At 45.3% G+C, this 27,363-nt stretch overlaps 1 long non-coding RNA gene across 1 annotated transcript in view; it reads left to right on the top strand.

Annotated features, from left to right (window-relative positions):
• The window catches only part of LOC113592155, a 34,995-nt gene that overhangs the window by 4,804 nt on the left and 2,828 nt on the right, over window positions 1-27,363 (top strand). The window lies entirely within an intron of this gene.

Here is a 27,363-nt window from a genome sequence, read left to right as displayed (position 1 = left end):
CTGGGCTTTGACAATGGATGCTTCCCACATTACCTCGTTTCCTGTGCTTTTGTATTCACCCAGTGTGTGGTGATGTATAATAGACTAGCTTTTGCAGGCAGGTAGTCTCATATAACGCATTTCTGCTGTGTCGGTTTTGTGTAGCGACACAGCAGATCCAAGCCCGCAGGTGGTCCCTGTTTCTGCAAATAATGTGATAATAAGCCAGTGCATGCCTAGATCAAACCGCTGGCACAGGTATCTTCAGTAGCGCCTCGGGCATGGCATGCCCAGAGTCTAAGAGACGCAATGTAGACATGCCATCCTAATCAGCTAAGATGGAGGTCTGGACACTGGCTCCTGTATTAATAGGGCTAATTTTATAAATCTTATTATTTTATATAATTTTTTTATTCCCTCCTGTGCTAGGGACATCGGATGAGTGTCACAGAGAATTGTGATATTTAATGTGGTCTCACTACTGGTGCTGAAAATGATGAATATTCATCATATTTTCATATTCAAGTCAAAGATACACATGAATGCCTAGACATTTTGGAATCTCAGCACGCTTGCCGTCCCAACCTAGGTTTCCGTTATTTCATGACTGGTTGGGGAGTCAGTCATGTGTGCTCAGTCATAAACACCAGTGATGTATTGAGGCCACTTCTGTTGTTCTGCATCCAAATACCAACGTAGTATTTCCAACTGGCAGTTCAAAATGTACTAGGCTAGCCCTGCCCCGCGAGGCGGCACCCGTGTAACCCTCACCTCCAAAATGAGTGCACGCGTATTTCACCTGCCCACAGCAGGGATTTCATTCTCACCGGGGCCCTATTCTGCTGTGGGCCAGTGATGACATTGTTGGGCAGCTTTGCCTAGCATCAAGAAACTGGAATTCTGTGGAACAAATGATCTGAGCATGGAAAAGGGAAATGGCTATGGATGTAATGGCTAGCACGGTTGAATGTCAGGCCCTCTTGCAGTCTCACATAAACACATAAACAGGTATTCAACCTCTCCATGCTTTAATGCTTTTTGCATTAAAATATGACCTTGCTTGTGATTTGTTCATGTTTCTAGTTGACCCCAAGCGCTGGCTGTATCAGGTGCACGGCCAACTTTCTCGGAGGTAATGTGCAAGTGCAATGTGACAATCTGAATTAAAAAGTGAGTTTTTGTGCCCTGTACCAGTCTCTCAGGAGCACCCTTTCATTTAGTCTACTCCATGCTACACTTCAGTGCAAGCGCATAGTCTCAGCTCAGCTTGCAGAGAAATGACTATGTTTAACACTGGTCAGTCGCCAGAGTCTTGCCACACTCGTGAAGCGAAATGTTTGAAGGTCGAAGCAGTGGTAAAGGCAATGGGCCATTCAGCAAGATGCTTCCAGGCTTCCCACCCTGAGAAATGGCAGTCTTTAGTGAGCCTTTACTATAAAAGAACATGATGCCTGCCTTTTATAATAATACTTATGAACTAAGGTGTTTTCATCAGTGCGTTGATGTCACCGCTTACTACTGTGTTAAGGTTATGATGGTGTTTTTGGTGGGTGGGGGTTGGGGTGAAGTGGTATGGGGTGAGTGTTGTTACACATTTGAACAGAAGATGGCAGTGTTGATCCTCACTAGTTCTCCTTGTAGTTCAAAACAGCTGAAGAAGTTCACAGTGCACTGCGCTTTTCGTTTAGTCTATTCAATAAAAGTCAGACGAAGAAGAAATAAGGAGGGGAAAAAAGAACAAGAATGTGCATCTTGCTGCCCCGTGCCTGCTCTCTATATGAAATATTAAAAACGGTTTCCATAGGATTGGACAGACAGACAGACTGGTCGTGCGCTTAATGCTGGACGGGGCGAGGCAGGAGGTGGGGGTGACCGGGGTTGTATTTGCATTTGCTTGTCACGACTTGGATGGAAGCCGCCATTAAAGGGAAAACTAATTACACACGGAATTACCTCATCACACATCCCTTTATCTGGCCAGAATTAAAGCACTGCGCTGGTATGAGTGCCTATAACATAATAAGCCTTTAGTGACTTCATTAACCTCACCGTATCTGACTGACGTGCCCTGACCTATCTCGGTAACGGCTTCCACTTTGTGTTATTGACTTAACGTGTAACTTCAATTGTTCTTCCATTTTTATGTTCATTTTAGGCTCAGCGACATCTTAACACAAGGTCAAAATGTCCCCTTTACCATGTTGGCATTTGTGTTTTCAGGTTTTTCAGTGTATAGTGCGCTTCAATGTAGTCAAGGTTTCAATTAATTCAACTATTGAATGCAGTGCCTATACAAGCCTGGTTGAACTAATTGATTGACGCGACCGTTACAAGACTAGAAAATCCAAATGGAGTTAACAAAACACTTAAGCATTACTGAGCCCTAGATTTAAACGTGTCTACGTCCAATGGGCGCAACAGTGCCAAACATTGGGACGATTAACACAGGAGATTCATCGTTTATACTGGCGTGAAAGCGCGTTTAGCGAGTCAGCAGCGTTTTCACTGAAGAGCGGGTGTTGACGCGGGGCGCGCGGAACGGTAGACTTATCGGTCGGCGGTGGAGAAAGCCTGAGCTGAACTCTGCCATCCGCCGCGCCGTGTCTTCGCAGAGAGCCACCCTGCCGGTCGTATGGAGCCGAGCCGAGCTGAACATGTCTTAACGGCCGGAGAAAGCTGCCTTCGCGGTAACCTCCGGCAATCTCCGAGGGGCTTTTCGAACGTTGCCACCGGGAACAGAGGGGTCAGTCATGTTTAATGCACCTGGCTGGCAGATCTCTTAGCGCATCTGTGAACGAATGCCTGGAATTATTTATGACTCTGCGGAGTGCATTTATACGCATACACGTACATGCGTTTTAGAAGAGCACATAAACAGAAGCGTTGTATATTGTAACGTATACTATACATATGTGAGACACGGAGACGTGGTTTTAAAGGACTAAGATAAAGAAGCCCCTGGCATTTAGCAGGGAGTTTAAGGAGGTTGGCATTGCTAGAAAGTTAAATAAGGGCTAGACTTAGACATTTAGACAACAGGGTGAAATGCCAACATATGTTTTGTCTTTTGTTTAGATCAGGCTAAGTTTCAGTATAGAGTCAGGCATGGACTAGTTTGCGCAAATGACTGCATTGCATGAATCTGAACCTTAGAGTCAGGTGTGGTGGAATTAGATGCAATTGCTTTATAAAGGAGGATACGTGGATTAAGTATGTAAAAAATGACTGCCTGTCTACATTTACATTTGTTCGTCTTATAGAAAACAGAGTGCTGTTGTGGCCTGCTCTTTCTCACAGTTTTGCTCATAACAGTTGTACCACATTCTACAGGGAAGGTCATAAAGACGTGAGGCACTGGTCAGCCGGTCAGCTAGGGTGGGTAGCTGAACATTACCTTTTAACTTTGGAAAATGTGTGCGGACAGCAAGGCTGTTCCTAGGCAGGGAATGTTTCGTGTGAAATGCAGGACATCAAAAATCACCGCTGCGCAGGGCGCACGTCTTGGGTGCTTGTGCTGGAAATCCGATTTTAAAATCCCCCCCCCCCCCCCCCCCCTTTCAGAATGTCCCTGTGTTTCTTTGGAGGTGCGCTGCAGAGTAGAGCTGTAACTCGATGATGGCAGCCTTCACGGCTGGATGTAAACCACCGTGCAACGCCACTCGAAACCCCGTTCTCAGAGGAAAAAGTGGACGGGTTTGGAGCGCCTCTGACCTCTTTTATTCATGACAAAAAAAAACGTCACTTTCATCCGTAGGAAATCGATCCTTTATCTGCAGGACACATCTGGTGACAAGGCGGGATTTTCCTGCCCTCCTTTCTTTGAGGAAAGCTGATCAAATAGGGGGCCGGGGGTCTAGACACGCATGCTGATGAGACCAGTCGGGATCCAGAAGTCCTGCAAAAATCCAGGAAAGCTATGCCACAAGGTATTGTGTGCTAGTGGAATGCTCCCGTACGGCAAAGCTGCCAGCACATGCTGCTGCTCACTCCTGGAGCTTCAGCTGCCGAAGATGTCTGATGAACGTATAACGACTTCATGCATGTCTTTTATCTAGAGGATTTTTTTTTTTTAAATAGCTAACAAATGAATCCCTTTACATGCAACGATTAAGGACAGTTACAAGTCAGGTCATGTAATGTATACATTGTTACTCTTGTAGTGTCTGTTGTCAGCCAGAGGAGGACTTTTGAGTCTTGGTTCCTCTCAAGGTTTCCTCCTCATTACATTTATATTTACAGCATTTAGCTGTACTTGACTAGTAATCTGAAGGTTGCCAGTTCAAACCCAACCGTTGTCAGGTTGCCACTGTTGGGGCCCTGAGCAAGGCCCTCAGTTGCTCAAGTTGTATTCAGTCATAATTGTTGCTTTGGATAAAAGCATCAGCAAAATCCCACAAATGTATTATGTTTATTTGTATACAGATTTACAGGAAACATAGTTGCAAGGCAGCATAGCAGAAATCCTGGATTCAGTCCCAAATGAGCAAGCCAAGAGCAGAAAGAGACTGACCGAGATGGTATGAGCATGAAACATTGAAAAGAGCCAAACTCACAAAGGAAACCCAACATTCTGTGGTTAACCCTACATACTCAGGTTTTGATTAGCTGGAAAAGTTTGTGGTGATAAGCATTGTATAGTGTGTGTCTGTGTGTGCTGTCCACACAGCTTGGATGAGAGTTCTCTCTGTCTGTGTTGATTCATGGCCTTGTTAGCTGTAAAGTATGATGAAATCACATTCTGACTGGAAGTCCAATTATAACCAGGCAGGGTGACCCTACAGCCAACAGTTGCTTCAGGGCTGCAGTACTTAGAAATACTCCTACACCCACACTCACATACTTACACTGTGTCATGGTGGCCATTAGCACCTCAGCATCATGTCACTTCCTTTACCCCCACCTCACACTCCACTCTACATACACACACACACCCCTGCTCACTCTCAGTGGAGTTTGATGATCACAGTAAAGTTATATCATTGCATGCACAGTGCGAAGGTCGTTTTGCTGTGAACCAGAGCTCCTCTCCATCTCCCAGCCTGCCTGGAGTGAGCGAACTCTCTCCGGAAGAGTCCCAGGCACTGCGCCCTGCTTTGTTGGGCAAGGACGGCTGTGTTAGCTGCAGGCATGTGGGAGTAATTAATGGATGGGTGGCAGGAACAGTGCATTTCTAATCTCCAGCCTCCCGCGGGCTCGGAGCGCCAGTGCACACTCTCGCCACATTTGAAGCCGCAGATCAATCAATCCAGACGGTGGCTGGCCGCCGTCGGAAAGTCAGGTCTTCGCGCAAATTTTCGGGCAGCCAAAGTATCACCCAAACAAGGGAGGAAATGAAAAGTCTCAGCTGTGCTAGCATTTGTCTGAGGCAGTCAGGAAGACGTTTGGGCCGAGCGCCGTGCGTCGATTCTCCGCAGTTCTCAAGTTAATGGCTGCGTGCTGGTGGAGAAAATTACACACCAACCAAGCAGTTTGTCCCATTGGTGAATTTAATCTTGTGGAATTAACATGAACCTAACCCAAATCATCGCTAGTCATTAAAATCGATTTGTTTCCATAAAGCGCATTGCCCCTCGGTCCACTGACCTCTCCTGCTAAAATTAAGGAAGAGTCACCCGGGAGTCCGAATCAATAATCGGAGACAGGGACGTCCCGCGTGTGCCTTATGTCCTTGCCCAGGTCCCAGGCCTAAAAGACATTCTGCTATACTGCCCATTCAACGCTCGCCTGTTGGGGTCAGCAAGGTGGCCGATGCCTCACAATCTGCTGCTGGAAACAGGCCGCATGTCAGAGAAGTCACCCTCATCAGCGTAGCTGTTTTATACACACATCCTATTTACACACACAGTGCTCTCCCTGCAACCTAATTTGATCCCAAGTGCCATGCGGGCAGATGAAAAATGTGTCTTACATGTGAGGCCTGTACGAAAAACTCCGATGGCGAGTAATTGTCTTAGTGGTGAATATCTGAAGTGTGACACATCAGAGAGGCATGGGACAATCCGCGGCCTTGAGTGAGACGCTTGGAGCTCAGGAATCCGTGACACTGTAGACACAGACATGCAAAAAGCGCCTTCATCTGGCTGCATACTTGCCAGAGGAAGCAGATTGGTTTAGGCCAGCATTTCCGAAGGGTGCCAACAAGGTCCCAGAATCCTCCTCTTCACACAGTCAGTGCAGTTTCCACAGACATTGCTGCTTCGTGAATTATGGGTTTCTTTTTTAAAGATTTGCTTAGGTCCTGGAATCTTACCTTTTCCCGTTGTTTTCCAAGCAAAGGACAGGTGTAGGGAAGATCTATGAAGAACTACTATTATGTCCATGTTTGAAAACCTACCAGGAACCTGAACATGCAATATGCAGCCAAAACTGCTTGGTGTGTTTGGTTTTATTTTCTGATCTGCATCTTTCTGATCTGCGCCCGGATTTGTTGATGGCATTTACTGGACGTTTACTAAAATATCCTTCCAATGGAAGTCTGGAGAGGAGACCATGTCTGTAATAAAATTCACTGCTTAATTCAGTTTGTTCAATGGATATTAATTTGGTGTACACATTTTTCCATTGTATATTTTTTTGTTGCTGATGCATTTTAAAGATTTGTAACGATGCCGTCACTGCAACAAACGTCTGTAGTGGAATTATCACATCAATAGCTTAATAAACTTGTTAACAACGTGCCTGATTCATTTTGAGAGTGGCCCTTTGTTTGTAAACCTTCAGCCAATAAATGTTATGTTGCTTTACCATGTCTTCATTGTGAAAAATGGGGTTTTTATGGTCCCCTTTGCAATAGAAGTTTTGAATGACCCACCAGATGATAGCGACAGTTCTTTTGTTGCCTTTATACAGCCGGAGTTATTACAGTTAAATTAAAACCAGAATTTGTTTGTTTTTCGTTGCCCCCAAGACGTTTCAGAAGCCTCACGCTGGCCTTAACGCAGGCTCCTAACCATTCCACTGTGATCGTTCCAATGGAATGAAGATCAGTAATGCTCATGTCATTTTGTCATATTAATTACACTGCATAAGGAGATATTTTATCAGCAGATTCATATTGCCCAGTTTGATCAAAGTCATTTTTGGTGGACAGTACCTATACAAAGCACAATACATACATAATTTATCTTCGTGGCAAGATGATATTTGTACTGGCATGACAGAATTACTTCAGAATCAGCAGTTCAGAATCAGTAGTTCTAAATCACTACTTCAGAATCAGTACTACGGAATCAGTGCTTCAGAATTTCAGAATCAGTATTAGCAGCAAAACGTGTTGGTGCATCACACAAGCATACATATATATATATATATATATATATATATATATATATATATATATATATATATATATTAGGATTCGTGTAATAATGCACATGTGGAGTCCAGCAGGACATTACTATCTAGTTTTTGCTTCCAGTTTGCAATTCATGTTGCCTATGAATGTGTATAAGTATGAGTGCAGCTTGTGTGTAACTACTATATATATATATATATATATATATATATATATATATATATATATATATATATATATATATATATATATACACACACACACATACATACATACATACATATACATACACATACAGCGCCACACACACACGGTGGTGTGAAAAAGTGTTTGCCCCCTTCCTGATATATATATATATATATTTTTTTTTTTTTTGCATGTTTGCCACATGTTTTGTATTTCAAACAAATTAAAATATTAGACAAAGATAACACAAGTAAACACAAAATACAGTTTTTAAATGAAGGTTTTTATTATTAAGGGGAAAAAAATCCAAAACTACATGGTCCTTTATGAAAAAGTGATTGCCCCCTAAACCTAATAACTGATTGGGCTACCCTTAGCAGCAACAGCTGCAATCAAGCATTTGCGATAACTGGCAATGAGTCTTTTACAGTGCTGTGGAGGAATTTTGGCCCACTCATCTTTGCATAATTATTGTAATTCAGCCATGTCAGGGGGTTTTCGAGCATGAACCACCTATTTAAGGTCATACCACAGCATCTCAATCGGATTCAGGTCAGGACATTGACTAGGCCACTCCAAAGTCTTCATTTTGTTTTTCTTAAGCCATTCAGAGGTGGACTTGCTGGTGTGTTTTGGATCATTGTCCTGCTGCAGAACCCAAGTGCGCTTCAGCTTGAGGTCGCGAACGGATGGCCGGACATTCTCCTTTTTTGGTAGACAGCAGGATTCATGGTTCCATTTACCACAGAAAGTCTTCCAGGTCCTGAAGCAGCAAAACAGCCCAGACCATCACACTACCATCACCATATTTTACTGCTGGTATGATGTTCCTTTTCTGAAATGTGTTACTTTTATGGCAGATGTAATGGGACATACGCCTTCCAAAAAGTTCAACTTTGAGTATTTTCCCAAAGGTCTTGGGGATCATCAAGATGTTTTCTGGAAACGAGCCTTTATGTTCTTTTTGCTCAGCAGTGGTTTTCGTCTTGGAACTCTGCCATGCAGGCCATTTTTGCACAGTCTCTTTCTTATGGTGGAGTCATGAACACTGACCTTAACTGAGGCAAGTGAGGCCTGCAGTTCTTTGGATGTTGTTGTGGGGTCTTTTGTGACCTCTTGGATGAGTCATTGCTGCACTCTTGGGGTAATTTTGGTTAGCCGGCCACTCCTGGGAAGGTTCACCACTGTTCCAAGTTTTCGCCATTTGTGGATAATGGCTCTCAGTGTGGTTTGCTGGAGTCCCAAAGCTTTATAAATGGCTTTATAACCTTTTCCGGACTGATAGATTGCAATTACTTTGTGTCTCATTTGTTCCTGAATTTCTTTGGATCGCAGCATGCTGTCTAGCTTTTGAGGATCTTTTGGTCTACTTCACTTTGTCAGGCAGTAATCAGGCCTGGGTGTGGCTAGAAAAATTGAACTCGCCTTTCCAAAGATGTGATAAACCAGTTAATTTATGTTTTAACAGGGGGGCAATCACTTTTTTCACACAGGCCATGTAGGTTTAGATTTTTTTTTCCCCTTAATAATAAAAATCTTCATTTAAAAACTGCATTTTGTGTTTGCTTGTGTTATCTTTGTCTAATATTATATTTGTTTGATGATCCGAAACATTTAAGTGTGAGAAACATGCAGAAAAATAAGATATCAGGAAGGGTGCAAACTCTTTTTCACACCACTGTATATAGAGTGTGTATATATATATATATATATATATATATATATATATATATATATATATAGAGAGAGAGAGAGAGAGAGAGAGATTCAACGATGTAGACATATCCAGAAAGAGAAACGGAACGTTTTGGACAGAAGTCCTTCATCAGCAAGCAAAGTGCTTCTGAATTTGTGAACTGGTTCCTTCTCCTAATTCAGAAGCACTTTGCTTGCACAGCTGATGAAGGATCTCTGTCCAAAATGTTCTGTTTCTCTGAAAACTCTGTGTACTTCACTACCATTTTGAATATATTATATAAATAAATATATATATAAAATCACAAAGAAATTTCAAGGTGAGTAACAGCAGTGTACTTTAGTAAAAGATGAAGTGAAGTACACAAGGTTTCCAGAGAAACAGGACGTTTCGGACAGTGATCCTTCATCAGCTGTGCAAGCAAAGTGGAAAGTGCAAGGTTTGTGTCCTTCAGTGTAATTTTGAAAATCTCTCTGTCTGTCTGTCTGTCTGTCTCTCTCTCTCTCTCTCTCTCTCTCTCTCTCTCTCTCTCTCTCTCTCTCTCTCTCTCTCTGTCTCCATATATATATATATATATATATATATATATATATATATATATATATATATATATATATCTTGAAATGCTTCTAAATATAGCTCGTGTATCAACACCCACACACTAGGGTTCATGCTTTGCTCCTGGCCATCATATTACATCAATCCTTCAGCCACTTACTGACGGGATGTCCACACATATTTGGCTGACGTCCCATTGGTGCAGCGCGAAATATTGCTTTCTAAATTCGGAGGCCTACAACCGTGGATGTGGGCGGAAAAGTGTTGCCTGTGGCGTGAAGTAGCACTCCTCAGCGTCGACACGCCGCACCGGGCACCTGTGCTCTGTGGACCCTGCATGCGCCTCAAAGCAAACCTTTGGAAAGAGTTCACCAGTCGGAGGAGGCACGTTCTCACTTGACTTGTTGTGCGCTAAACTCCGCTCCACAGGGTGCACTAAGCTATTTGGTTGGATGCGGCTGAAACCCCAACCCCCTCGCCACGTGTTCTTTAATTTCACTCAGACGGCGTGGCTCTCTGGTTTATGCACCCCACCCACGCGCTCTAATTGAGGACCAGCCCGTGAAATATTAACCGGCCCACGACAGAGGGCGTGGCTTGTCACCACACGCTGGCTTTAGAAGTCCGCTTAGAGAACCTCCCAAGGTTGTGTCATAGCTTGGCACTTCTTATCTGAAGTCTGTGGGAAAGTAAATAAATTATGCACATCAATCCACATGATTGCAGCAGGGAGGGGAGACATTCAGTGTAATTATAAGACCATGTATGGATGGCAGAATATGGAAGAGGTGAGAGATTGCCATAAATCATCTGCACTGCTCTGCGGGGCACAGGACATGGGTCTGACCCTACCATGTGGGTCTTCTGCGCACACACAGGACCTCATACCTGTAAAATGGAGATGACAAGTTGTATGTAGTTATACAGTACGAGGGTGAAGGGATTGGTTAGGGTGTATGTGTTTAGCTAGAAGCCTGACCAAGGTTCTAGACTGCACAGGGTACATGGGAGCTTGTGGCTGGGTTTAGGGTAGCATGAATCAGCGAGAGCTTGACTGAAGTGGCTACATGGCTCATATGAATTGACGTTGGGGTTATGCATGCAGATATAAGAGCACTTCAGAAGAACACTGGATATAAACAAAGGTCCTCCCCTGGGTATTTGGAGAGAGAAAGACAGTATGGGTAATAAATCCTCAGTCTTTGTGCTAATATGCACTGTTTGGATGCATTTGGGAAAAAAAAGCAGGTGAATATTCAGGTGTGCGTGCGTGTGTGTGTGCTTGGGCTCCACACTTATAATGCTTTCCTAATTTGCTCAGGTTTGATTAGAGTTGATTTTGTATCATGCCCAGAGGTGGTAGTGTTTGTTTTCTGCTATTTTGCCACTTGGCTAAATGTTAATGGGGCAATTTCCTCTCGTGTCATATGAGCCGAGTTATTATAATGCACAGTGACTGTCACTGAGGGGCTGCAGAGTGAACATCTTAAGTAGCTGTTAAAATTCCACACTTTAGTGCCTGTTTACTTAATCACTGGGTGTTATCAGATCATGTTACTCTTCCTAAGAAACCATCAGGAGATTCACGAAAAACAGTGATTTGTAACACAATAATGAGGCACCCCCCCCCCCCCCAAAAAAAAGATAAAATGCCTTTGGTGGTGGAAATTAGTGTTCTTTTAGCCTTGAGCCAGGAAGCCACAAATTCTTAGTTAATTTTTAGCACTCACAGCTGGGGAGCATGTGTTTACCATCTCTGAAGAGGAAACTTTTAAAGGTCCTAACATGGGTGTTGTCACCCTTCACTAGTCATCAGAGAGAAAGAAGACTTAAAGAGACATATATGAGACTCTGTTTACATTGTTGCCCAGTTACAAACAGCCAATTGCTTCCTTCAGCGGCTACCAATCCGTTCGTTATCTTTGTTCCAAAGGATGTCTGTCTGACCATATCAAGTATCCTTTGCAAGGGTTGGAACAGAGGCCTTCTTACACATGCAGCCAGTGAATGAACTATCCATAATACTTAAGCCATATGAATTATGAGCACAAATGCAGTGTAAAACATGAGAAAGGGTAATTTATGAATGAAACGTAAAAAGATCAATACCACAGTAGTTTGGAAAATGGCCTGATCTCTGAGCGTGATAGCCCGCAAGGCTTACTGTAGAGTTTTCAGTCTCTGTGTTAGCTCCACTCCAGTGGCGTTGTGTCCATTTTATACCAGAGCTATTCCCTGAGGACCCGCGGCTGGTTACCACTTGTATTACATTCCGGTTCTTTACATTTGTGCGGTAGATAAATGACACTCTCCTTGGTTACCTGGTTTAACAGAACTGACAGCCGGGTTGGAATGAAAGCGTGGATGGGGTAGTGGTCCTAAGGGGCTCCACTGAGTGGGGAGCCTGGGAAATAGACAGTGTTATTAGTCCCATGTGTCCACTGTTTAACCCTGTTTAATCCTGGAGAGGGCTGCTTCACGGTTAGGATGTTGGAAATAATCTAGAGTACATCAGAAGGTGATGTCTGTGTCATTTTTTCCTGAGAAAAGATACAGATTAACAGAAATAGAGTGGTAATGCCAGCTGCTTATGGTGGAATATCATAAAGGAAGCACACAGGTACAGGTTGTAGTATTGTATTAGTAACAGACATCCTCTATGAAAAAAGACTTGTGAAAAAAGACTTGTGCACCACAATGCACAAGAGACTTTGAACGAGGCTGAGTAGGACCAGGCTGAGAAGGACCAGGCTGAGTAGGACCAAGATGTGAAGATCCAGGCTGTGGAGAAGCAGGGTGGGTGATATTTTCAAGTATTGGTTCCATAACATTAGCCTTGCAGCCAATATAAGCATAACCATTTTTGAAGCACTTTTTTGCAAGAGTTTATGCAACTGGAGTGGGCGTGTCTGGTGGTGTAGGCTTGTTCGATAGAGTAGGCATGTCTGGTGGAGTGGGCATGTCCAGTGGAGTGTACTTGCGCAGTGGTATAGGCGCGTCCGGTGGAGAGGGCATGTCTGGTGGAGTGGGTGTGCCCACTGGAGTGTGCGTGTCTGGTGAAGTGGGCGTGTCCGGTGAAGTGAGCGTGCCCGGTGGAGTGGCAGAACAAGCTGACTAGCACCAGGATGCCACACATAACCGGAACGGTGCTCACTGTAGCACGTCTTGTTTGAAAATGTTTTTTGATTTTCGCTTTGGTCTCAGAGCATTCTGCAGTTTCTCCTGGGATCATTAAACCTGACTTTGATCTATAAATGTTTCTTACATTTTGCATCATTTTTCTCCATTTTCTCCATTACCTTCATTGTATTTTGATTACCCTTTCTTTTAAATTCTGTATTTGTTCTCAATTATGTTTATTTTTTACTTCAGTTTATGTAAATTACCTTGAATCTGAACCTGAATATGCCATGTGCTATATCAATAAACTTGATCTTGAACTGTACATGTTTACAGGTTCTCAGCTGTAGACCTGAAGTAGCAGGCACATTATATTTAAGTACCAATAAAGTACTAATAAAGTACTACAATATAATCTATATCTTAATAAAAGTGATTTTTTTTCTGCCAGACACCAATCCCAGGGGTCTCTGGAGAGGAGCATGTGTGGTGTTTTTTTTTTTGTTTATTTCTTTGTTTGTTTTGTTGTTGTTGTTGTTGTTCTGACTCAACATGTTCATTTCAAATAAGAGCACTTGTATTTCAGCTTCACTACCCTTTTTAGACCTGAGCTGTTCAACAATGTCCTTGAGGATCCTCTGGTTAGTTTGCATTATTCTGGTAATCATGCAAAAAACATCATTTTTAAGAACATTTTTCTTTTTTTTAGTATCTTTAGTAGCAATAGGAGTAGGATGGCTAGTAGAGGTAGTATCTATGGAGCTTGAATAAAATAGAGATGGAGGCTTAGTTTGCCTTTAAAAAGCTTCATGTGAGGGATGTGCTTTTTTCCCCACTCTTAGTGTGCGGTGCATGGAGAGAGGAGAGAGTCCACCCCCCCACCCCCCACAACCACCACCCTGGCCTCATCCAATTATGGTCAAGTCTGCTGCTCGGATTAGCTGGTCTGCGGCAAGGGGAAAGAGCTGATTGGCTTGACGCTGCGCTCGAGTGGCTCGGCCTGATTCCCTCCGCGCCGATTCGCCCTCATACCCACTTCACAGAAATATTGCCCCTTACCCATAAAGATGGAGGATTTGTCACTCTTTTCTCACATTAACTTTTTACTCTATCTATCTATCTATCTATCTATCTATCTATCTATCTATCTATCTATCTATCTATCTATCTATCTATCTATCTATCTATCTATCTATCTATCTATCTGTCTGTCTGTCTTTCTGTCTGTCTGTCTGTCTGTCTGTCAATCTATCTATCGATCTATCTATCCAGCTATCTACTTCTCTCTTCACCTGTGTTTAAAGGTGCCTGATAGAATGTCCCTTAATGACATTTGCAGTGTGGCGATCAGTGTAGGTGGCCAGTCTCTGTTGGGGTGGGGAGGAGGGATGTGTGGACAGACACGGGGTTTCCGGGGGGGGCTGGAAGCCAGAGTTGCTGTGATACGGCTGGCAGGGCCACAGCAGAGCAGGTCGCCCGCTCGCCTGCCGGCGTGACATAAACAAACAAAAGGCAGGTGCCGTGTGTGGGTTTGTCCCTGAAGCAGAGGAGGAAGGATATTTTTAACCAGCAAATGTGGGTTGCTGTCGATTTTTTTGTTTTCTTGCCTTCTTTCTTTATCTTTTCCTCAGCGAGGGTGAGAGGGAGGGGAATTAACAAGCAAACCTCAAACTTTCCTCACCTACCCCAGCACCCCAGAAGGCTGTGAGTGACCCTCTGCTTCTCCATCTTTCCAGCAACAGCGGGGCCATGGAGCAGAAATATATGTTTTTTAGTTTGGGCTTTATTAGTTTAGTTTTGTGTTTTTTCTCCTTTTTTAACCTATAACTTTGCCTAGGCAACATCTCAGCAGAGTCTCGTATCATTCCCAGGAGTGTCTCTGGTGGAACCACGACATCAGCCAGGCCTCGATTCCAGTTGAGGTGGGCTAGGCTTCAAAAGATCCAGATCCGCAGCGGATGGCTCCGGAATGCTAAACGGCTCTGCGGGCGACAAATTACGGAGTGTTTATTTTTAGGGAGCGGGTGCCGGCGGTGAGACGTGCCCAGCACCCACTCCACTTATCTCCCGTCTCCCACGGCAGGAAGCGGCGGGAGTGGGGGGGTGGGGTGGGCGGCAGGGTGCTTCCCTGTGGGATGGCATCCGACATTTCAGATTAATCTGCCGTGGCGCTTAACATATCTGTCCATAAGCGATTGCCACTGTTCATTATTGCTGAAGGGTTATGCGGCCGGGATGCAATATTATCCTTCACGCTGCAGTAGGGAGGTCGCAAGATTACGCTATAAACATAGCATGATGTTTGCAACTTTAGAGTGGAGTGTGTGTCACTTTTTTCATGCCATTGTGATCTTACAAGGCATTGTGAGTTGTCAGAAGCTGCATAGGGTGTTCACGGCCTGGCGGTGGACCCTTGGAGCCAAAGAAATGTGTTGCCATGGTCATTCATCATACTGCCCTTCTTATGTCATACCCCACGGTTCCTTCTCGCCCCGGTGTCACCTGACTGCAAAGGACACTGGGAGCTGTAGTAAGGCTTTCAGTCCTGCCTTCATCATGCGCTGTGCATCCAATCAGCGCTCCCTGCTCTTAGCCCTGCCTCGATCGCCCATCTCCCGAGCCCCTCCTCTTCAAGCCAACCCCGCCCTCGAGCGTTCCTCCCACGTTGTCCCCTTGACCCCGCGGTTAGTGCCCGTGAATTCCGTTTTGGCCTTCCAGCTCTGCTCAGCTGTCACATTGCGTCTCCCACATGCAGATGGCGAACGGTGAGTGTGTGAGCTCCTTGCGTTTCCCATCGTCCCTTTCACTCGCCCACCCATCCTCAATCCGAGACGGGCAGTGTCTAAATGTGTCTTACTCTGCTCGCTCACTCTGTCTCACTCTCCTTCTGTCCATATGTTTCTCTTTCTCTTTTGCCATCTGTCTTTTTCTCTCCATCCCTGTCTCTTTATTTCTGTTTCTGACTGTCCCTCTGACTATCTCTTTCCTTCTGTCTTTCCAGCATGGCTCCCTAAGGACATGGCTCTCTCTTTCACTCTGTTTTCTTTCTTATTCTTTTTTTAATTATTTTTTATCATTCTCCGACTACTTCTAACCATTCGTTTCTACCTCTCTCTCTTCCCAAATGGATATCCAAATCAAAATTCCAGTTTTCCATATATGCAAGGCTTTTCTTTATCCCCGTGGTACCCAGAAAGTCAATCAGGAGTAAATCAATGTCATTAACATGCCCCCCATGTCAAACGCTCTATCACCAAAACCAATCTACAGTAAACAGTCCATATACCGAGAGCAAATGTTGAGATCAAGGACAAGGCAAGGACATCGTGTGTAGGAAATGACTGAGAGTGCCATGGACGAGCAAACTTGTCAATCAGATCAAATCCCCTTTCCAGGTAAATTTGAGTGTACTGGGGGGGGGGAAAAATTTCAACTTTACCTGTGGAGGAACAAGAACATAATAAAAAAGAAGTCTGGCAAGCCTGTGGGAATAGAGCCTAATGGAAGCAGAAAGTAGGGCAGGAGTCATGGGGACATTCTGGCAGAGGAGAACAAAAGTCCTGCTGAACAGTCAAGATGACGAGGTTTGTACAAGCCTTGCTGCCTCAGCGCCCCGATGGGACGCAACAAAAATGAATGGACAGACAGAGAAGAAGCGCTAGTGCTCGGGAGGCAGCAGGCGTGCATGAGAAGGCTGAGAATTCTGAGTCTTAAAAGCTTTCCTGGACGCACCTGAGCATTTCAAAGCAGCCTGGAGCACACCTGAGCTGGCCTGCCCTCACCGCCAACCAGGCAGCTTGGGGGAAGTCGGCGGAGGCCGGCGTTCCAGGACACCCAGGTGCCAGGCGGTGTGTCCTAGCATTAACGAGCATGGATGGTGGGAAGCAAGCCGGTGAGCGTGGGTTGGCCTATGCCAGCAGGATCTGGTGTACCTCAGGTCTCGCAGGGTTGCAGGTTGCGGGGTGTGCACGGAGGCTACCCGGGAGCAGTTGTAGGGTCATGCAACAGCAAAGCAATTCTGCAGGGTTCTGGATCATACTGACATTTTCCCCTCATTTCCAGGTGAAGGATATAATGAATTCTACTGTGGGTTGACCTGGTTGACACCGACGGATCATGGCTTGTATTCACCACGCATCCCTCAATGGCAGAAAAGTTTGTTCCCACGGTCATCATGAATGGATGTGTAATCAGGCGCTTCATATGTCCTGGGTTGCTTCATAAAGATCAGGCCAGCAGCCAAACTGAGCAAAGGGCTTTCCTGCTGAGCATAACAAAAAGTTCTTCCAATATCCACTGCAGTTGTTTTGCTTTTTCCAAACGCTACCGATCACGTGCAACTCCGGCCATTTTTCGCTGACCATACCATCGCCTTCCACGGCATCCTGTTGGCCAACGCCGCCCTCTGGACACGCTGTGTCTGAGGTGTGAGTGCGTGCTGTAGATGTGAAAGGATGACTCTGCTGTGTTTTTGAAGGAGAAAAAAATACAGCACCTCCCATCTTCCCAGTTAGCCAACAACAAGAGTGTTGTCTCGTTTAGAGGTCATCGTAAATTCGGACCTCGTTTCATGTCGTTATAGGAGACCGATTCATAATGATGCTGAAATTAATAGAAGGGCATTTGTATCTACTAGCTAGTAAAAGGGTTCATAATGGCTAAACTAATGCTGGAGTCAGAGATTCATTGCACACCCAGCCTTCTCCGGGAACAGGATGTGGTGTTTGACTTAATCATCACAGAGCAGAGGCCTTTACCACCAACATGACACAGCGAGAGAACCAATGGGACGTGAACGGCACCGCTGCCGTGATTTACATAAGCCCTGCGCTGGCTCTGCTCCCCATGGCTTCGCTCGCTGTGTAAATATTATTGCGGAGATAACATCACATCCGAGGCCCCACTCGCCTTCAGCTGCCGGCGCCAACAAGTCAGAGGCGCGTACGGCGCCGGTGGCCTTTTGCCTGCAAGGATGGCGCCCCCTGCCTGTGGGGGGGTCTGACCGCAGGGAAAAGCGCCACCTGTCTTCGGGTCAAGCGCCGGCCACTCCTCCGATACAGCGCGCGCCCGTTGTGTTCGTCTGCAAGGAGGGGGAAAGTGAGGGGTCCTGGGGGCGAATTAAATCCTCGAAAGGGCAGTCACACATTGGTGAGCCGGGCATTCTGAAATAGAAAGAAAGAGCGAAAGAACAAAAGATCGAAAGAAAGGAAAAGTTAAGTGACCACCTTCCCATTTGATATTGAACTTTGCAAAGACAAACCGGGGGGGGGAAGAGAAAAAGTAAACATAGCATGTCAGTTCTTCAATTTCACGCAAGAGTGAGTAGCATCATTGCTGTATATCCCAGTAATAAAGAGAGAGGAAGAGTTGTGCTGCATCGAAATGACCTCCACACAGGCGTGCAGCTTAGCTCCCAGCCCAGGCTGACCTCTTCACCAGGACTCCACCGCCAGCAGGACACGCCAACGGCTTTTTCTCTAGTGTGGTGGTCTTTGAGCTATGAGCACATCTTAAGCCGTGTGTGTGCGCGTGTGTGTGTGTGCGCACGCTTGTCTACACATGACCCCGCACACTGCACGGTTTGGCAGACAGACATCACGTCACTTGTGCCTGTTGCTCACCCCAGACACCCCTAGCGCGGCCCGCATCGACCGACGTGTCCATCAAAGCCCGTCGCCTGCTCTCCCTTGGGTCCTCCTCTCAGCTGACAGTGTTTAGGAATGACGGCAGGCAGGAGTCAAGGACACCCGTCACACTGGCAGGACCTCGTCTCTCCTCCTTATCCTACCTGATCAAAATGGATGGGACACTCATGCCGTGGTCAGCCTCACACTTGTGTTCACAGCCTCATTCGTGCACGCACACGCACACATACGCGCACACACATATACGTGCACTTACACACACACACACGCATACAAAAACATGCGCAAACACCATACACACACATGCATATACACCCATGTGCGCACACAGACCCACAGACACATGCCAACATGCATGCATGCACACACACACACATATATGCATATACACACATGCACGCACGCACACACACCCACACACACACACACATCAGCAAAAAATACAACTTGCGTCAGCAGCCCTGCTTGGTGGTGGTTGCCATTAGCTGTTTTGATTGTGTTACTAGTTTTAGGCATGATTGATGCAGTGGAAAAGGACTGGTGATGTGTCTATCAGAGACATGAGGGAGGGGACATAATCTGCATAGCCTCCCAATTTAGATGCTACACTTGCCTGGATGCAAAGAGTACAACGCCGTAAAACGAAAGTCAAAAGCCAGTCTCACAGCAACAGCAGGGGAAAATCAAGTCACGCTACAGACAGAACCACGCAGGACGGCAAGCGCCTGGTGTGTGCGGGGAGTGAGGAGTGAGCGACGCAGGCCAAACCAAGCACTGGGTGTCATACAGCATCTATAAGGATGCAGGGCTTTGACCTCAGCCTTTAAACGTAACTGTTTTGACACTAGCTGGTGTGGCGGGGCAGTGGCATACAGGCCTGCGAGGAGGAGGGAGGAGGGAGGAAGATGGGAAGTGATGGAGCTGCAGACGCAAAACCCCAAACAAGGAGCGCCCTTCATCCAAGCGGAGGAGGCGCCGGCCCCTCCGCCAAGTCCACTACGGAGCTGCGTCGGCTCTGAGGCCCATGTGCGCCGGACTGGAGGGCTCACAATCCCGTGTGCACCCGGCTGGAGGGCTCACAGTCCCACGTACGCCTGGCGACATGAGCCTGCAGCTGTTAATAATAGCCACGAAGTGCCGGTCTCTCACTCGCCTCACTCTTTACCGTCTTTGGCTTCAGGACGGCATGACTGCTCAACCGTGCGACGCACTAGCACATGTCTGGCCTGTGGGAGCCCTGAAGCCAGACGCTTGTACGGCACCGCTTGCAGGCTGCCGACACGTTTACCTCCAAAAGACCTTGTTCACTGGCTCTTGTCATCGCGTGGGCCATTTTGATGTTCTGCTATTTGGCAGCCTACACACATGAAGACATTATGATAATGTCTTCATGAAATCATGAAGCTCTGGACGAGCGACTTCCTTAACCTCGCCATCACCGACTCTCAGTGAAGCAGTGTCCCAAACCTCAGCCATTAAACTGAATTATTTTGGAACTGATCATTTATTGGGAAGACTTGTTGGTGAATAACAATTTCCTTTCAGGTTTTTCCTACAATTTCTCCCCCTGAAAGGCTGAATGAAGGATGAAAAGAGGTAAACATGTCAGTGGCACTGCCCAAGGAATGCAGGCCTTCTAAATAATTCAAGGACACACAAACATGGAAAGACAGGCTGTCAGTTATCAGGTTCGTTTTGCTTCCCGCGCTTTCTTCTCATTGGGAGACTGTGGAAGCGGGAGAGAGAGAGAGGAGTGTTGCTTCTGGAGCTGGCACGGGTCAAGGCAGCTGACAGAGGTTGTCCGTGACCGCTGGGACACCTCAAGAACACACGAGGAGCTGTACGAGGGCCATCCAATGAAGGCGCGTGTGCCTCCTTAGCTGCAACTCTGATGAGGAGCTTACACTTGTAGCCCCAGATCACTGGGCACTTGCTGCTCCTGTCAGTTTTGATGTGTGTGTGTGTGTGTCAACTTTGAGACATGCTTCCCCACAACCACCCCCACAAAGACACATAGATCCCATCACCTAGGACGGACGCCGATTAAACACCAGGCTTACTCAAAAAGGGTAAATGATTGGACAGGATGTGAAGGATCTGTAAGGATCTGTAAGTTTGTGAGTCTAAGATGGAAGAGGCTTCTTGGAAAGGCATGATGGTGTACTGAGAGACTGAGCTTGATCATATCACAGATTCTAGGAGATTTAAAGACATTTCGAGGAAGTGTGCTAATGTTTCGTATTTGCACATATGCTGCAGTAGAGCTCAGTCTTCACCCAATATCATCCTGCATTAGAGAGAATAGAATTGAACCCATCTCTGGGTCCAAAAAGTTCCCTAATCTAACACACACGATTGAGTTCATCGAGACCTTCAGTGGCATCGGAATATTAGCACAAAGTGTGTTAGAACTCATTTAAGGATGGTGCAAGATCTCAAGAAGGAAACTTGAGTAGCTCTGGATAGAAGGTACATTTTTCAGTGTACATCCACAGCATTCCCAGCTTTGCTGGGATTATCATAACACAAGAGATAATCCTGGGCTGTGATTATCTTTGCGAGAGGCTAGCTTTCTACGATGGATTGGCAATTGTGTCTTTGTCTGTCTGGAGAGGAGCTCAACGAGCATAATTGATACGATTTATTGTGCGGATGCATTCTGCATAGCACAAGCTTTGACTCACTCACCACCTACTCTGCAGTCTGGCAAAACACTGGAGGCAAGAAATTAGGCAAGACATGTGCGTTTCCCAGGGTGGGGAAGCACTGTCTGCACCCAGGCAATGCCGGTGCCCCTGCCAGGGTGTCGCCGGCACGTTGTTGGTAAACAGGGTTGCCAAGACCAGACTTTCTCTTCGTCCATCTGTAGCGTATAATCTGCTAATTGTAACCGAAGGCATGGCGTGTAAACAGCAGTGATGCGAAAGCAACGGGAGTGGAGTAGCCGTACGCGGGATGCCGCCACACCCCAGCCCCTGCCCCCCTGCCCCTGGGTCGGAGCCAAGACTGCTGCTACACCGAGCCCACAAAGCGCCGTGACTCACTCTCAGACAAGGCGCCGGGACTAGTGCGAGAGGGGCCGAGGGCTCCGCCCAGTTCCTCTGTGTGGGCGGAGCCCACCATGGATCACTGGGCATGGCGCCAGCACTTGCATTCATCCCAGCAGTGATTCTCTCTCGCTCTCTTTCTCTCTCTCTTTGGCACTGCACTGCTCCCGCCGTCTTGTTCTTCGTCTTCCTGCCTTTTTCGTTCCCATCCCCGTTTCCCTCAACATGTACGTCTATTAATCTCCCATCTTTCTCCCTCGCTGTACTTATCTGTTCCTCTGTTTCTGTCCTCACTCACTCACTCCCTCTCTCTCTCCCTCTCGCAACTGCCGTGAGGTGATAACTGAATATAGCCTTCCTCAGTAATGTGTCATATATCAGAGCCTCAGAGAGCAAAACCCATTCTGGCCTGTGTGTGTCTCTTACACATGCTAAGAAATAACATAGAGACACTGACGATGTCTATTAGCCTTTTTGATTCTAGAGGGATGACAGTATAAAATGCTGGTATAAAATAAGAAGGACTCCTAAAGAAATAAATCATTGTGATAGAGCTGCAGCGTTTACTGTGGCTGGACCTGGTTACAGTGAAAGTACAGTATAAAAGCATGTTTCATGGACCAAACTTTCTATTTACATCCACTCAGCTGGCAAACTGATCACAGTGCACATGTAAACTTTCTTAAACATTGCTGGATATATCCTACCTGTCATACTCCATGTTTCATATTTGGACTCATTCATGGATACATTCACAGAAAGTAGGAAATTAAATATTAATTGGCATACTAATACACACAGCAGATGCTGAATTTGCACCGAGACAGTGAATCAACTAGGCAAGTAGAGACAGGTTCCAGATGAGGTTCAAAGCAGGTCCATCACGTCTCCTGTCCTGATACTCAACCCAATGAAAAAAAAGATGCAAAATGTTTTAATCATTGTGATTCAATGTAAGTCATCTGTCTGCCACCTCTGGTTTATGCCACCTGGCCAGCCTCACCACGGGCAGTGCCCAGCTCCTGCAGGCAGTTTTCGCCCCCCTGGCTCAGTGCCAAGGTGAGAGCATCACTAGGCTCAGGAGCAAGCAAATTGTTGCTCCTCCCTCTTGGCTGGTGAACAGGGGCGATAAGTGCAAGGACCAGAGAAGTGTTTGTAAGTGTCAGGTGTGTGTGTGTGTGTGTGTGTGTGTGTGTGTGTGTGTGTGTGTGTGTGTGTGTGTGTGTGTGTGTGTGTGTGTGTGTGTGTGTGTGTGTGTTTGCGTGCGTATGTGTGCACGTGTTTGTATTTATGCCTCCAGCCTAAGCGCCAGAACAGACTAACTCAAAAGATATGAAGCAGGTTCCAGAATATTCTCCTGTTTGAGATTCTCCAGAGCTCCATCAAGGTCAGAGGAGATTAAAGGTAGAACAAGCTGGTTGGAGACTGATGTTAAGTGCTCAGTGGAGAAGAGGACGTCAGTGTGCTGTAAACATCAACATCCTGTCCAGCGTCTGGGTGCTTTGCACTCTGTCATGCGGTCTTAAGATATCTTTAGCCCTTTCTCTGGTCCCTATGTGTCATTTCTCAGATGCTTATATAAATTATTCTGTAACAACCTTTCCGTAGCCGTATCTCCTAAACTGAGTGCAAAGGAACATTTTAGACTTTTTTGTTCTCCTTCTTCCACCATTCTTGGCACTCTTGCTCTTTTTCTAAAATGTGGCGACCCATGTTAAAATCCCTGACTTAACTGGATGACACTAACATGGCTCTTGACTGAGAAAATAAAAAAAAGAAAAAGTGGAACCATGGCAAATTTCAAGTGTCTTATGAGATTTTAGTGCCTTTCAACAAGCCAATAAAACAACTAGAGAGAATATTTTCCTGAGAATATATACAGAATTCACCACAGAAATAAAATGTGCTATATAATACAATTAGCTGTGTATTATACCAACCAGTTGAAACATAGTATAGATGTGTCTCTGCATTTTTTATTAGCATGATTACAAATGTCAGGTCATGTTACATCCTCTCTTTTTAATCTTCTAACCATCACAAGTTATATTGCCATTTTTATCAGTCGATCTCCCTCTCTTGATCTTGATACAGAGCTCCACAATAATGTTTGGCCCAGGGCAAAATTTCCATTTCTTTCTAAAGTTATGGGAAAGGCAGTTCTTGCACAATAGTGGCTTAATTAAAATAAAAACAAAAAGGCATCTCCTCAAAATGTTTCAGTGGGGTTTAAAACCTTTCATAGCACAAGATCTGCCTTACTAAAGGTGATGTAATGATTAAGTCTGGTTACTATTCTGTCCTGTAAGATCTCAGTGCTACAGATGACACACAAAATTCTTACTGAATGCCTTGAGCACATAATTTGCTTGAAGGGAATTGTTTGATACTGGTTCTTGTCTGTGTGTAAAAACCTTTTCAGCTAATATTGGCAAATGTTTTTTCCATTTGTGGGAACTATTGGAATGGGAGTCCAGCAAGATTCAATATTAGGGCCTATACTTTTCACACTTCACAGATATCTGCTCTCTCTAGTAATTTATGGAGCATTTATGGAGCATGTGGGTATCAGAGTCTCCCTTCAGGTCATCACATTGAGTCCAGTGGACAGGTAGAGAGACTCAATGAGGAATTTGTCTGTTATCTCCACAGATACTGCGGAGATGGCATGGTGACTGGTGTAGGTTTCTCCCAGGGGCCAAATATGCCCAGAAAGCCTGATCCATTCATCTTCTGCATGTACCCCATTCCAGTGCTACCCTGGTTATCAGCTGCCCAGGTTTCCCTGGAACCCTAGTAGGGAGGATGTTCTGGCAGTTGGCACTGAAGGGCAGTGATGGGGCATCTGCCCACACACACCTGGAAAATGCTGTTAGCAGACAGAATGCCCTAGTCCTAGCAGGCATAACACTGAAACCACTGACATGAATAACATTGGTAATCCTGTTTCAGTGGCACCTGTCAAGGGGTGGGATATATTAAGCAGCGTGTGAACAGTCAATTCTTGAAGCTCTTGATGTGTTGGAAGCAGAAAGAACTGTAAGGATCTGAGTGACTCTGGCAAGGGCTGGAGTGACTCCATGATGAGTAAGATGACTGGGAGAGCGTGTCTCCCAAACGGCAGGTCTTGTGGGGTGTTGCAGGATTGCAGTTGTTAGTACCTACAAAAAGCAGTCCAAGGAAGAACTGGAGAACTAATGATAGGGACTGCAAAAATTCTTCAGGAATGACAAATCTGATTTATGGAGTTCCCACCTTACAACTTACAGGACATAAAGGATCTACTGCTAATGTCTTGGTACCAGATCCTCCTTAATTTGTTTTAATAAACCTAAAATGGAAAAAATAATTTGGGGTGTGGGAATATTCGGAAGATTAAAGGCTTGTAACTGCTAATGGCAGTTGTGGGGTGGCAAGGCTGACCTAAGAATAGAATATCAAAAGCAAGTTTCACTGATTCATGGGAAGAAAACAAATCAATGCTGCCTCTTTTTAGTACCCTAGGCCATTTCTGCTGCCCAGTTGTGTCTACATACAGGTATGCATTGCAATGTTAACATCACCCTTTTCATTGTTATATATGTCACCGTTGCATATATATGACAATAAAGAGGAATAACAAAAGAGAAGATGAGCGGGTTAGATTGCTTCAGCTCCAGTTTGGGAGGGGCAGTTTGCTGCTCTGTTTTGCAGTCTAGTCCCGGTGAGTGAACTTGTAGTTATATTTTACAATGTTTTCTTTTCTCAAAGTTCACCTCATAGTGCGGATTTTGTGTTAAAAATGACCCGGGGCCACAGCCTCACGAGTACCTGCGGTGCTGAGTTGGTCAGAGGCTTGGCATCCCATACGGGTCCCGGCACTGCCAGTCTAATGGGAGAGACGTGAATGGAGAGTGAGACTGAGAGTTGCAGTTTATGGCTTGCCCAGGTGTTGTGTACTATGATGCTGAATGGACTGATGAAACTTTGATGGAGCTTCTTCGAAGGCTGTTGGATGCTGAGGTCTCGGGCAGTGGTCTGGACACACTGCTGCTCCAGACGTCAACATCCACAGAGGACATCTTAATCCCCCTCCCTCTATTCCAAATGCACAGCAGACCTGGTGTGTTTTTGTTTTGTGTGTTTGTTCTCAAACAGAACCCATTGCGTTTAGTAGCCCGTGTCTAGAAAGTAATCTTTAAATAAACAGAACACAATGAAGAAATGATTAATTAAAAAGCCATTTGGAGCATAACCATAAATTGTAATAAAGTACAACCCTGAATATACTTCAGTTGTGTCTTACTAAAGAACAACCCTAAATATATCTCGGCTCTGTCTTACTAAGGTACAACCCTGAATATATCTCAGTTCGGTCTTACACTTTGCTTACTTCACTAAAGTACTCTTACATATGTCTATAAATCGCTAAAAGGTTTATGGCCAACATGTCTGTCTGATATGCTCAAACAATATACTCCAAGCAGGACTCTTACACCCCTAGAAATGAGTCCAATAGGAACTAGTTGGTTGTTCCATCCACATGATAACACAGAGAAGCAGCACTTATATGCTGAAGAACCTTAGAAGCACCTTAGAAGCACCCCAGTAGTGCAACTGAAGACCAACCTTTTAGCACAAGCTTCCCGTTTAAAGCAGTGTTTTGTTTATTTGTATGTTTGTTTTTGTTTTTTGCTTGTTGCATTCAGGGACAGTGTTCTTGCTGATCTTTTCTCTCTTATCCTTTACCTGCCTTTATTTTTTATTTCAATTTAACTTTTATTAACTTTATACTTTCTCCTTAAATCACTTGTCTATTAAAGTTTTATATTTGTGAAGCACCTTTATTTGCCTTGTGTATGAAGAGTTCTTTATAGATAAACTTTGCTTTGCCTTGGTCTCCGCTGTATGACAGTATGCCATTGAACTCATACATTCCCCTAATTCTAATTCTAGTTTTCTAAAGAAATGTACAGTAACTCTCTATAGCAGGGTCGTAGATTGAATTGCATTTTTGTAATATTCCCATTCTTCTCCTTCTCTAGTTTTGCCCACCTCATTTAGCCAACATATCTGTAAGGGCAGTTTGTCATTGAAATATTCTTGACACATATTAACTAGCCCAGAGATACGCCCCCGTCGCTGTGATACAATACTAGAAACGAAGTCAACCGCCAGGGTCGGCCTCTTTCTTATCCTCTCTATGCTGCTTTCATGATCTCTCCCCCCCCTCTCTCTCTCACACACACACACACACACACACACACACACACAATCTCACACGCAATCTCACACGCAATCTCACACACACACACACACACACACTCACACACAATCACACACACACACACACACACACACACACACACACACACACACACACACACACTCTTCACTTTTATTGGTCTTCATAACCTTACCATGACCTGCAATTAACATCCCAATGCACCACAGAGAGGAAGATGGGAAGAGAGCCTCAAGGTTGCTTGCTCTTGCTCTCTCTCTCTCTCTCTCTCTCTCTCTTTCTCTCTCTCGCTCTCTCTCTCTCTCTCTCTCTCTCCTCCAAGCTAGGCTAAATGTCAGGTATTTTTAGCCACTGCCAGGTTTGCAGGTTTGTGGGAGAGACAGGTGGGAGGGGCTGAGATACTAAGGTTGCTATCAGGTGGGCGCTGTGTTTTATACACTTTACCTTTAAGGCCAATATGGGTTTCCAGCAAAATCCGAATTTGGCAGGGAGTGAAATGGAAAGGAGAACAGGAGAATACAATCTGGTGTGCCTTTCTCAGACTACACAAGCAAAGTCTTGTAACTGCAACCAAACAGTGATGCCGCCAATGAATGTGATTGGTCGTGTGATCT

This window comes from Electrophorus electricus, chromosome 4 (genome assembly GCF_013358815.1).
Source record: "Electrophorus electricus isolate fEleEle1 chromosome 4, fEleEle1.pri, whole genome shotgun sequence".
NCBI classification, from domain to species: domain Eukaryota; kingdom Metazoa; phylum Chordata; class Actinopteri; order Gymnotiformes; family Gymnotidae; genus Electrophorus; species Electrophorus electricus.
Note: the sequence above shows the minus strand (reverse complement) of the source record. Positions and strands in the feature narration are given on the sequence as shown.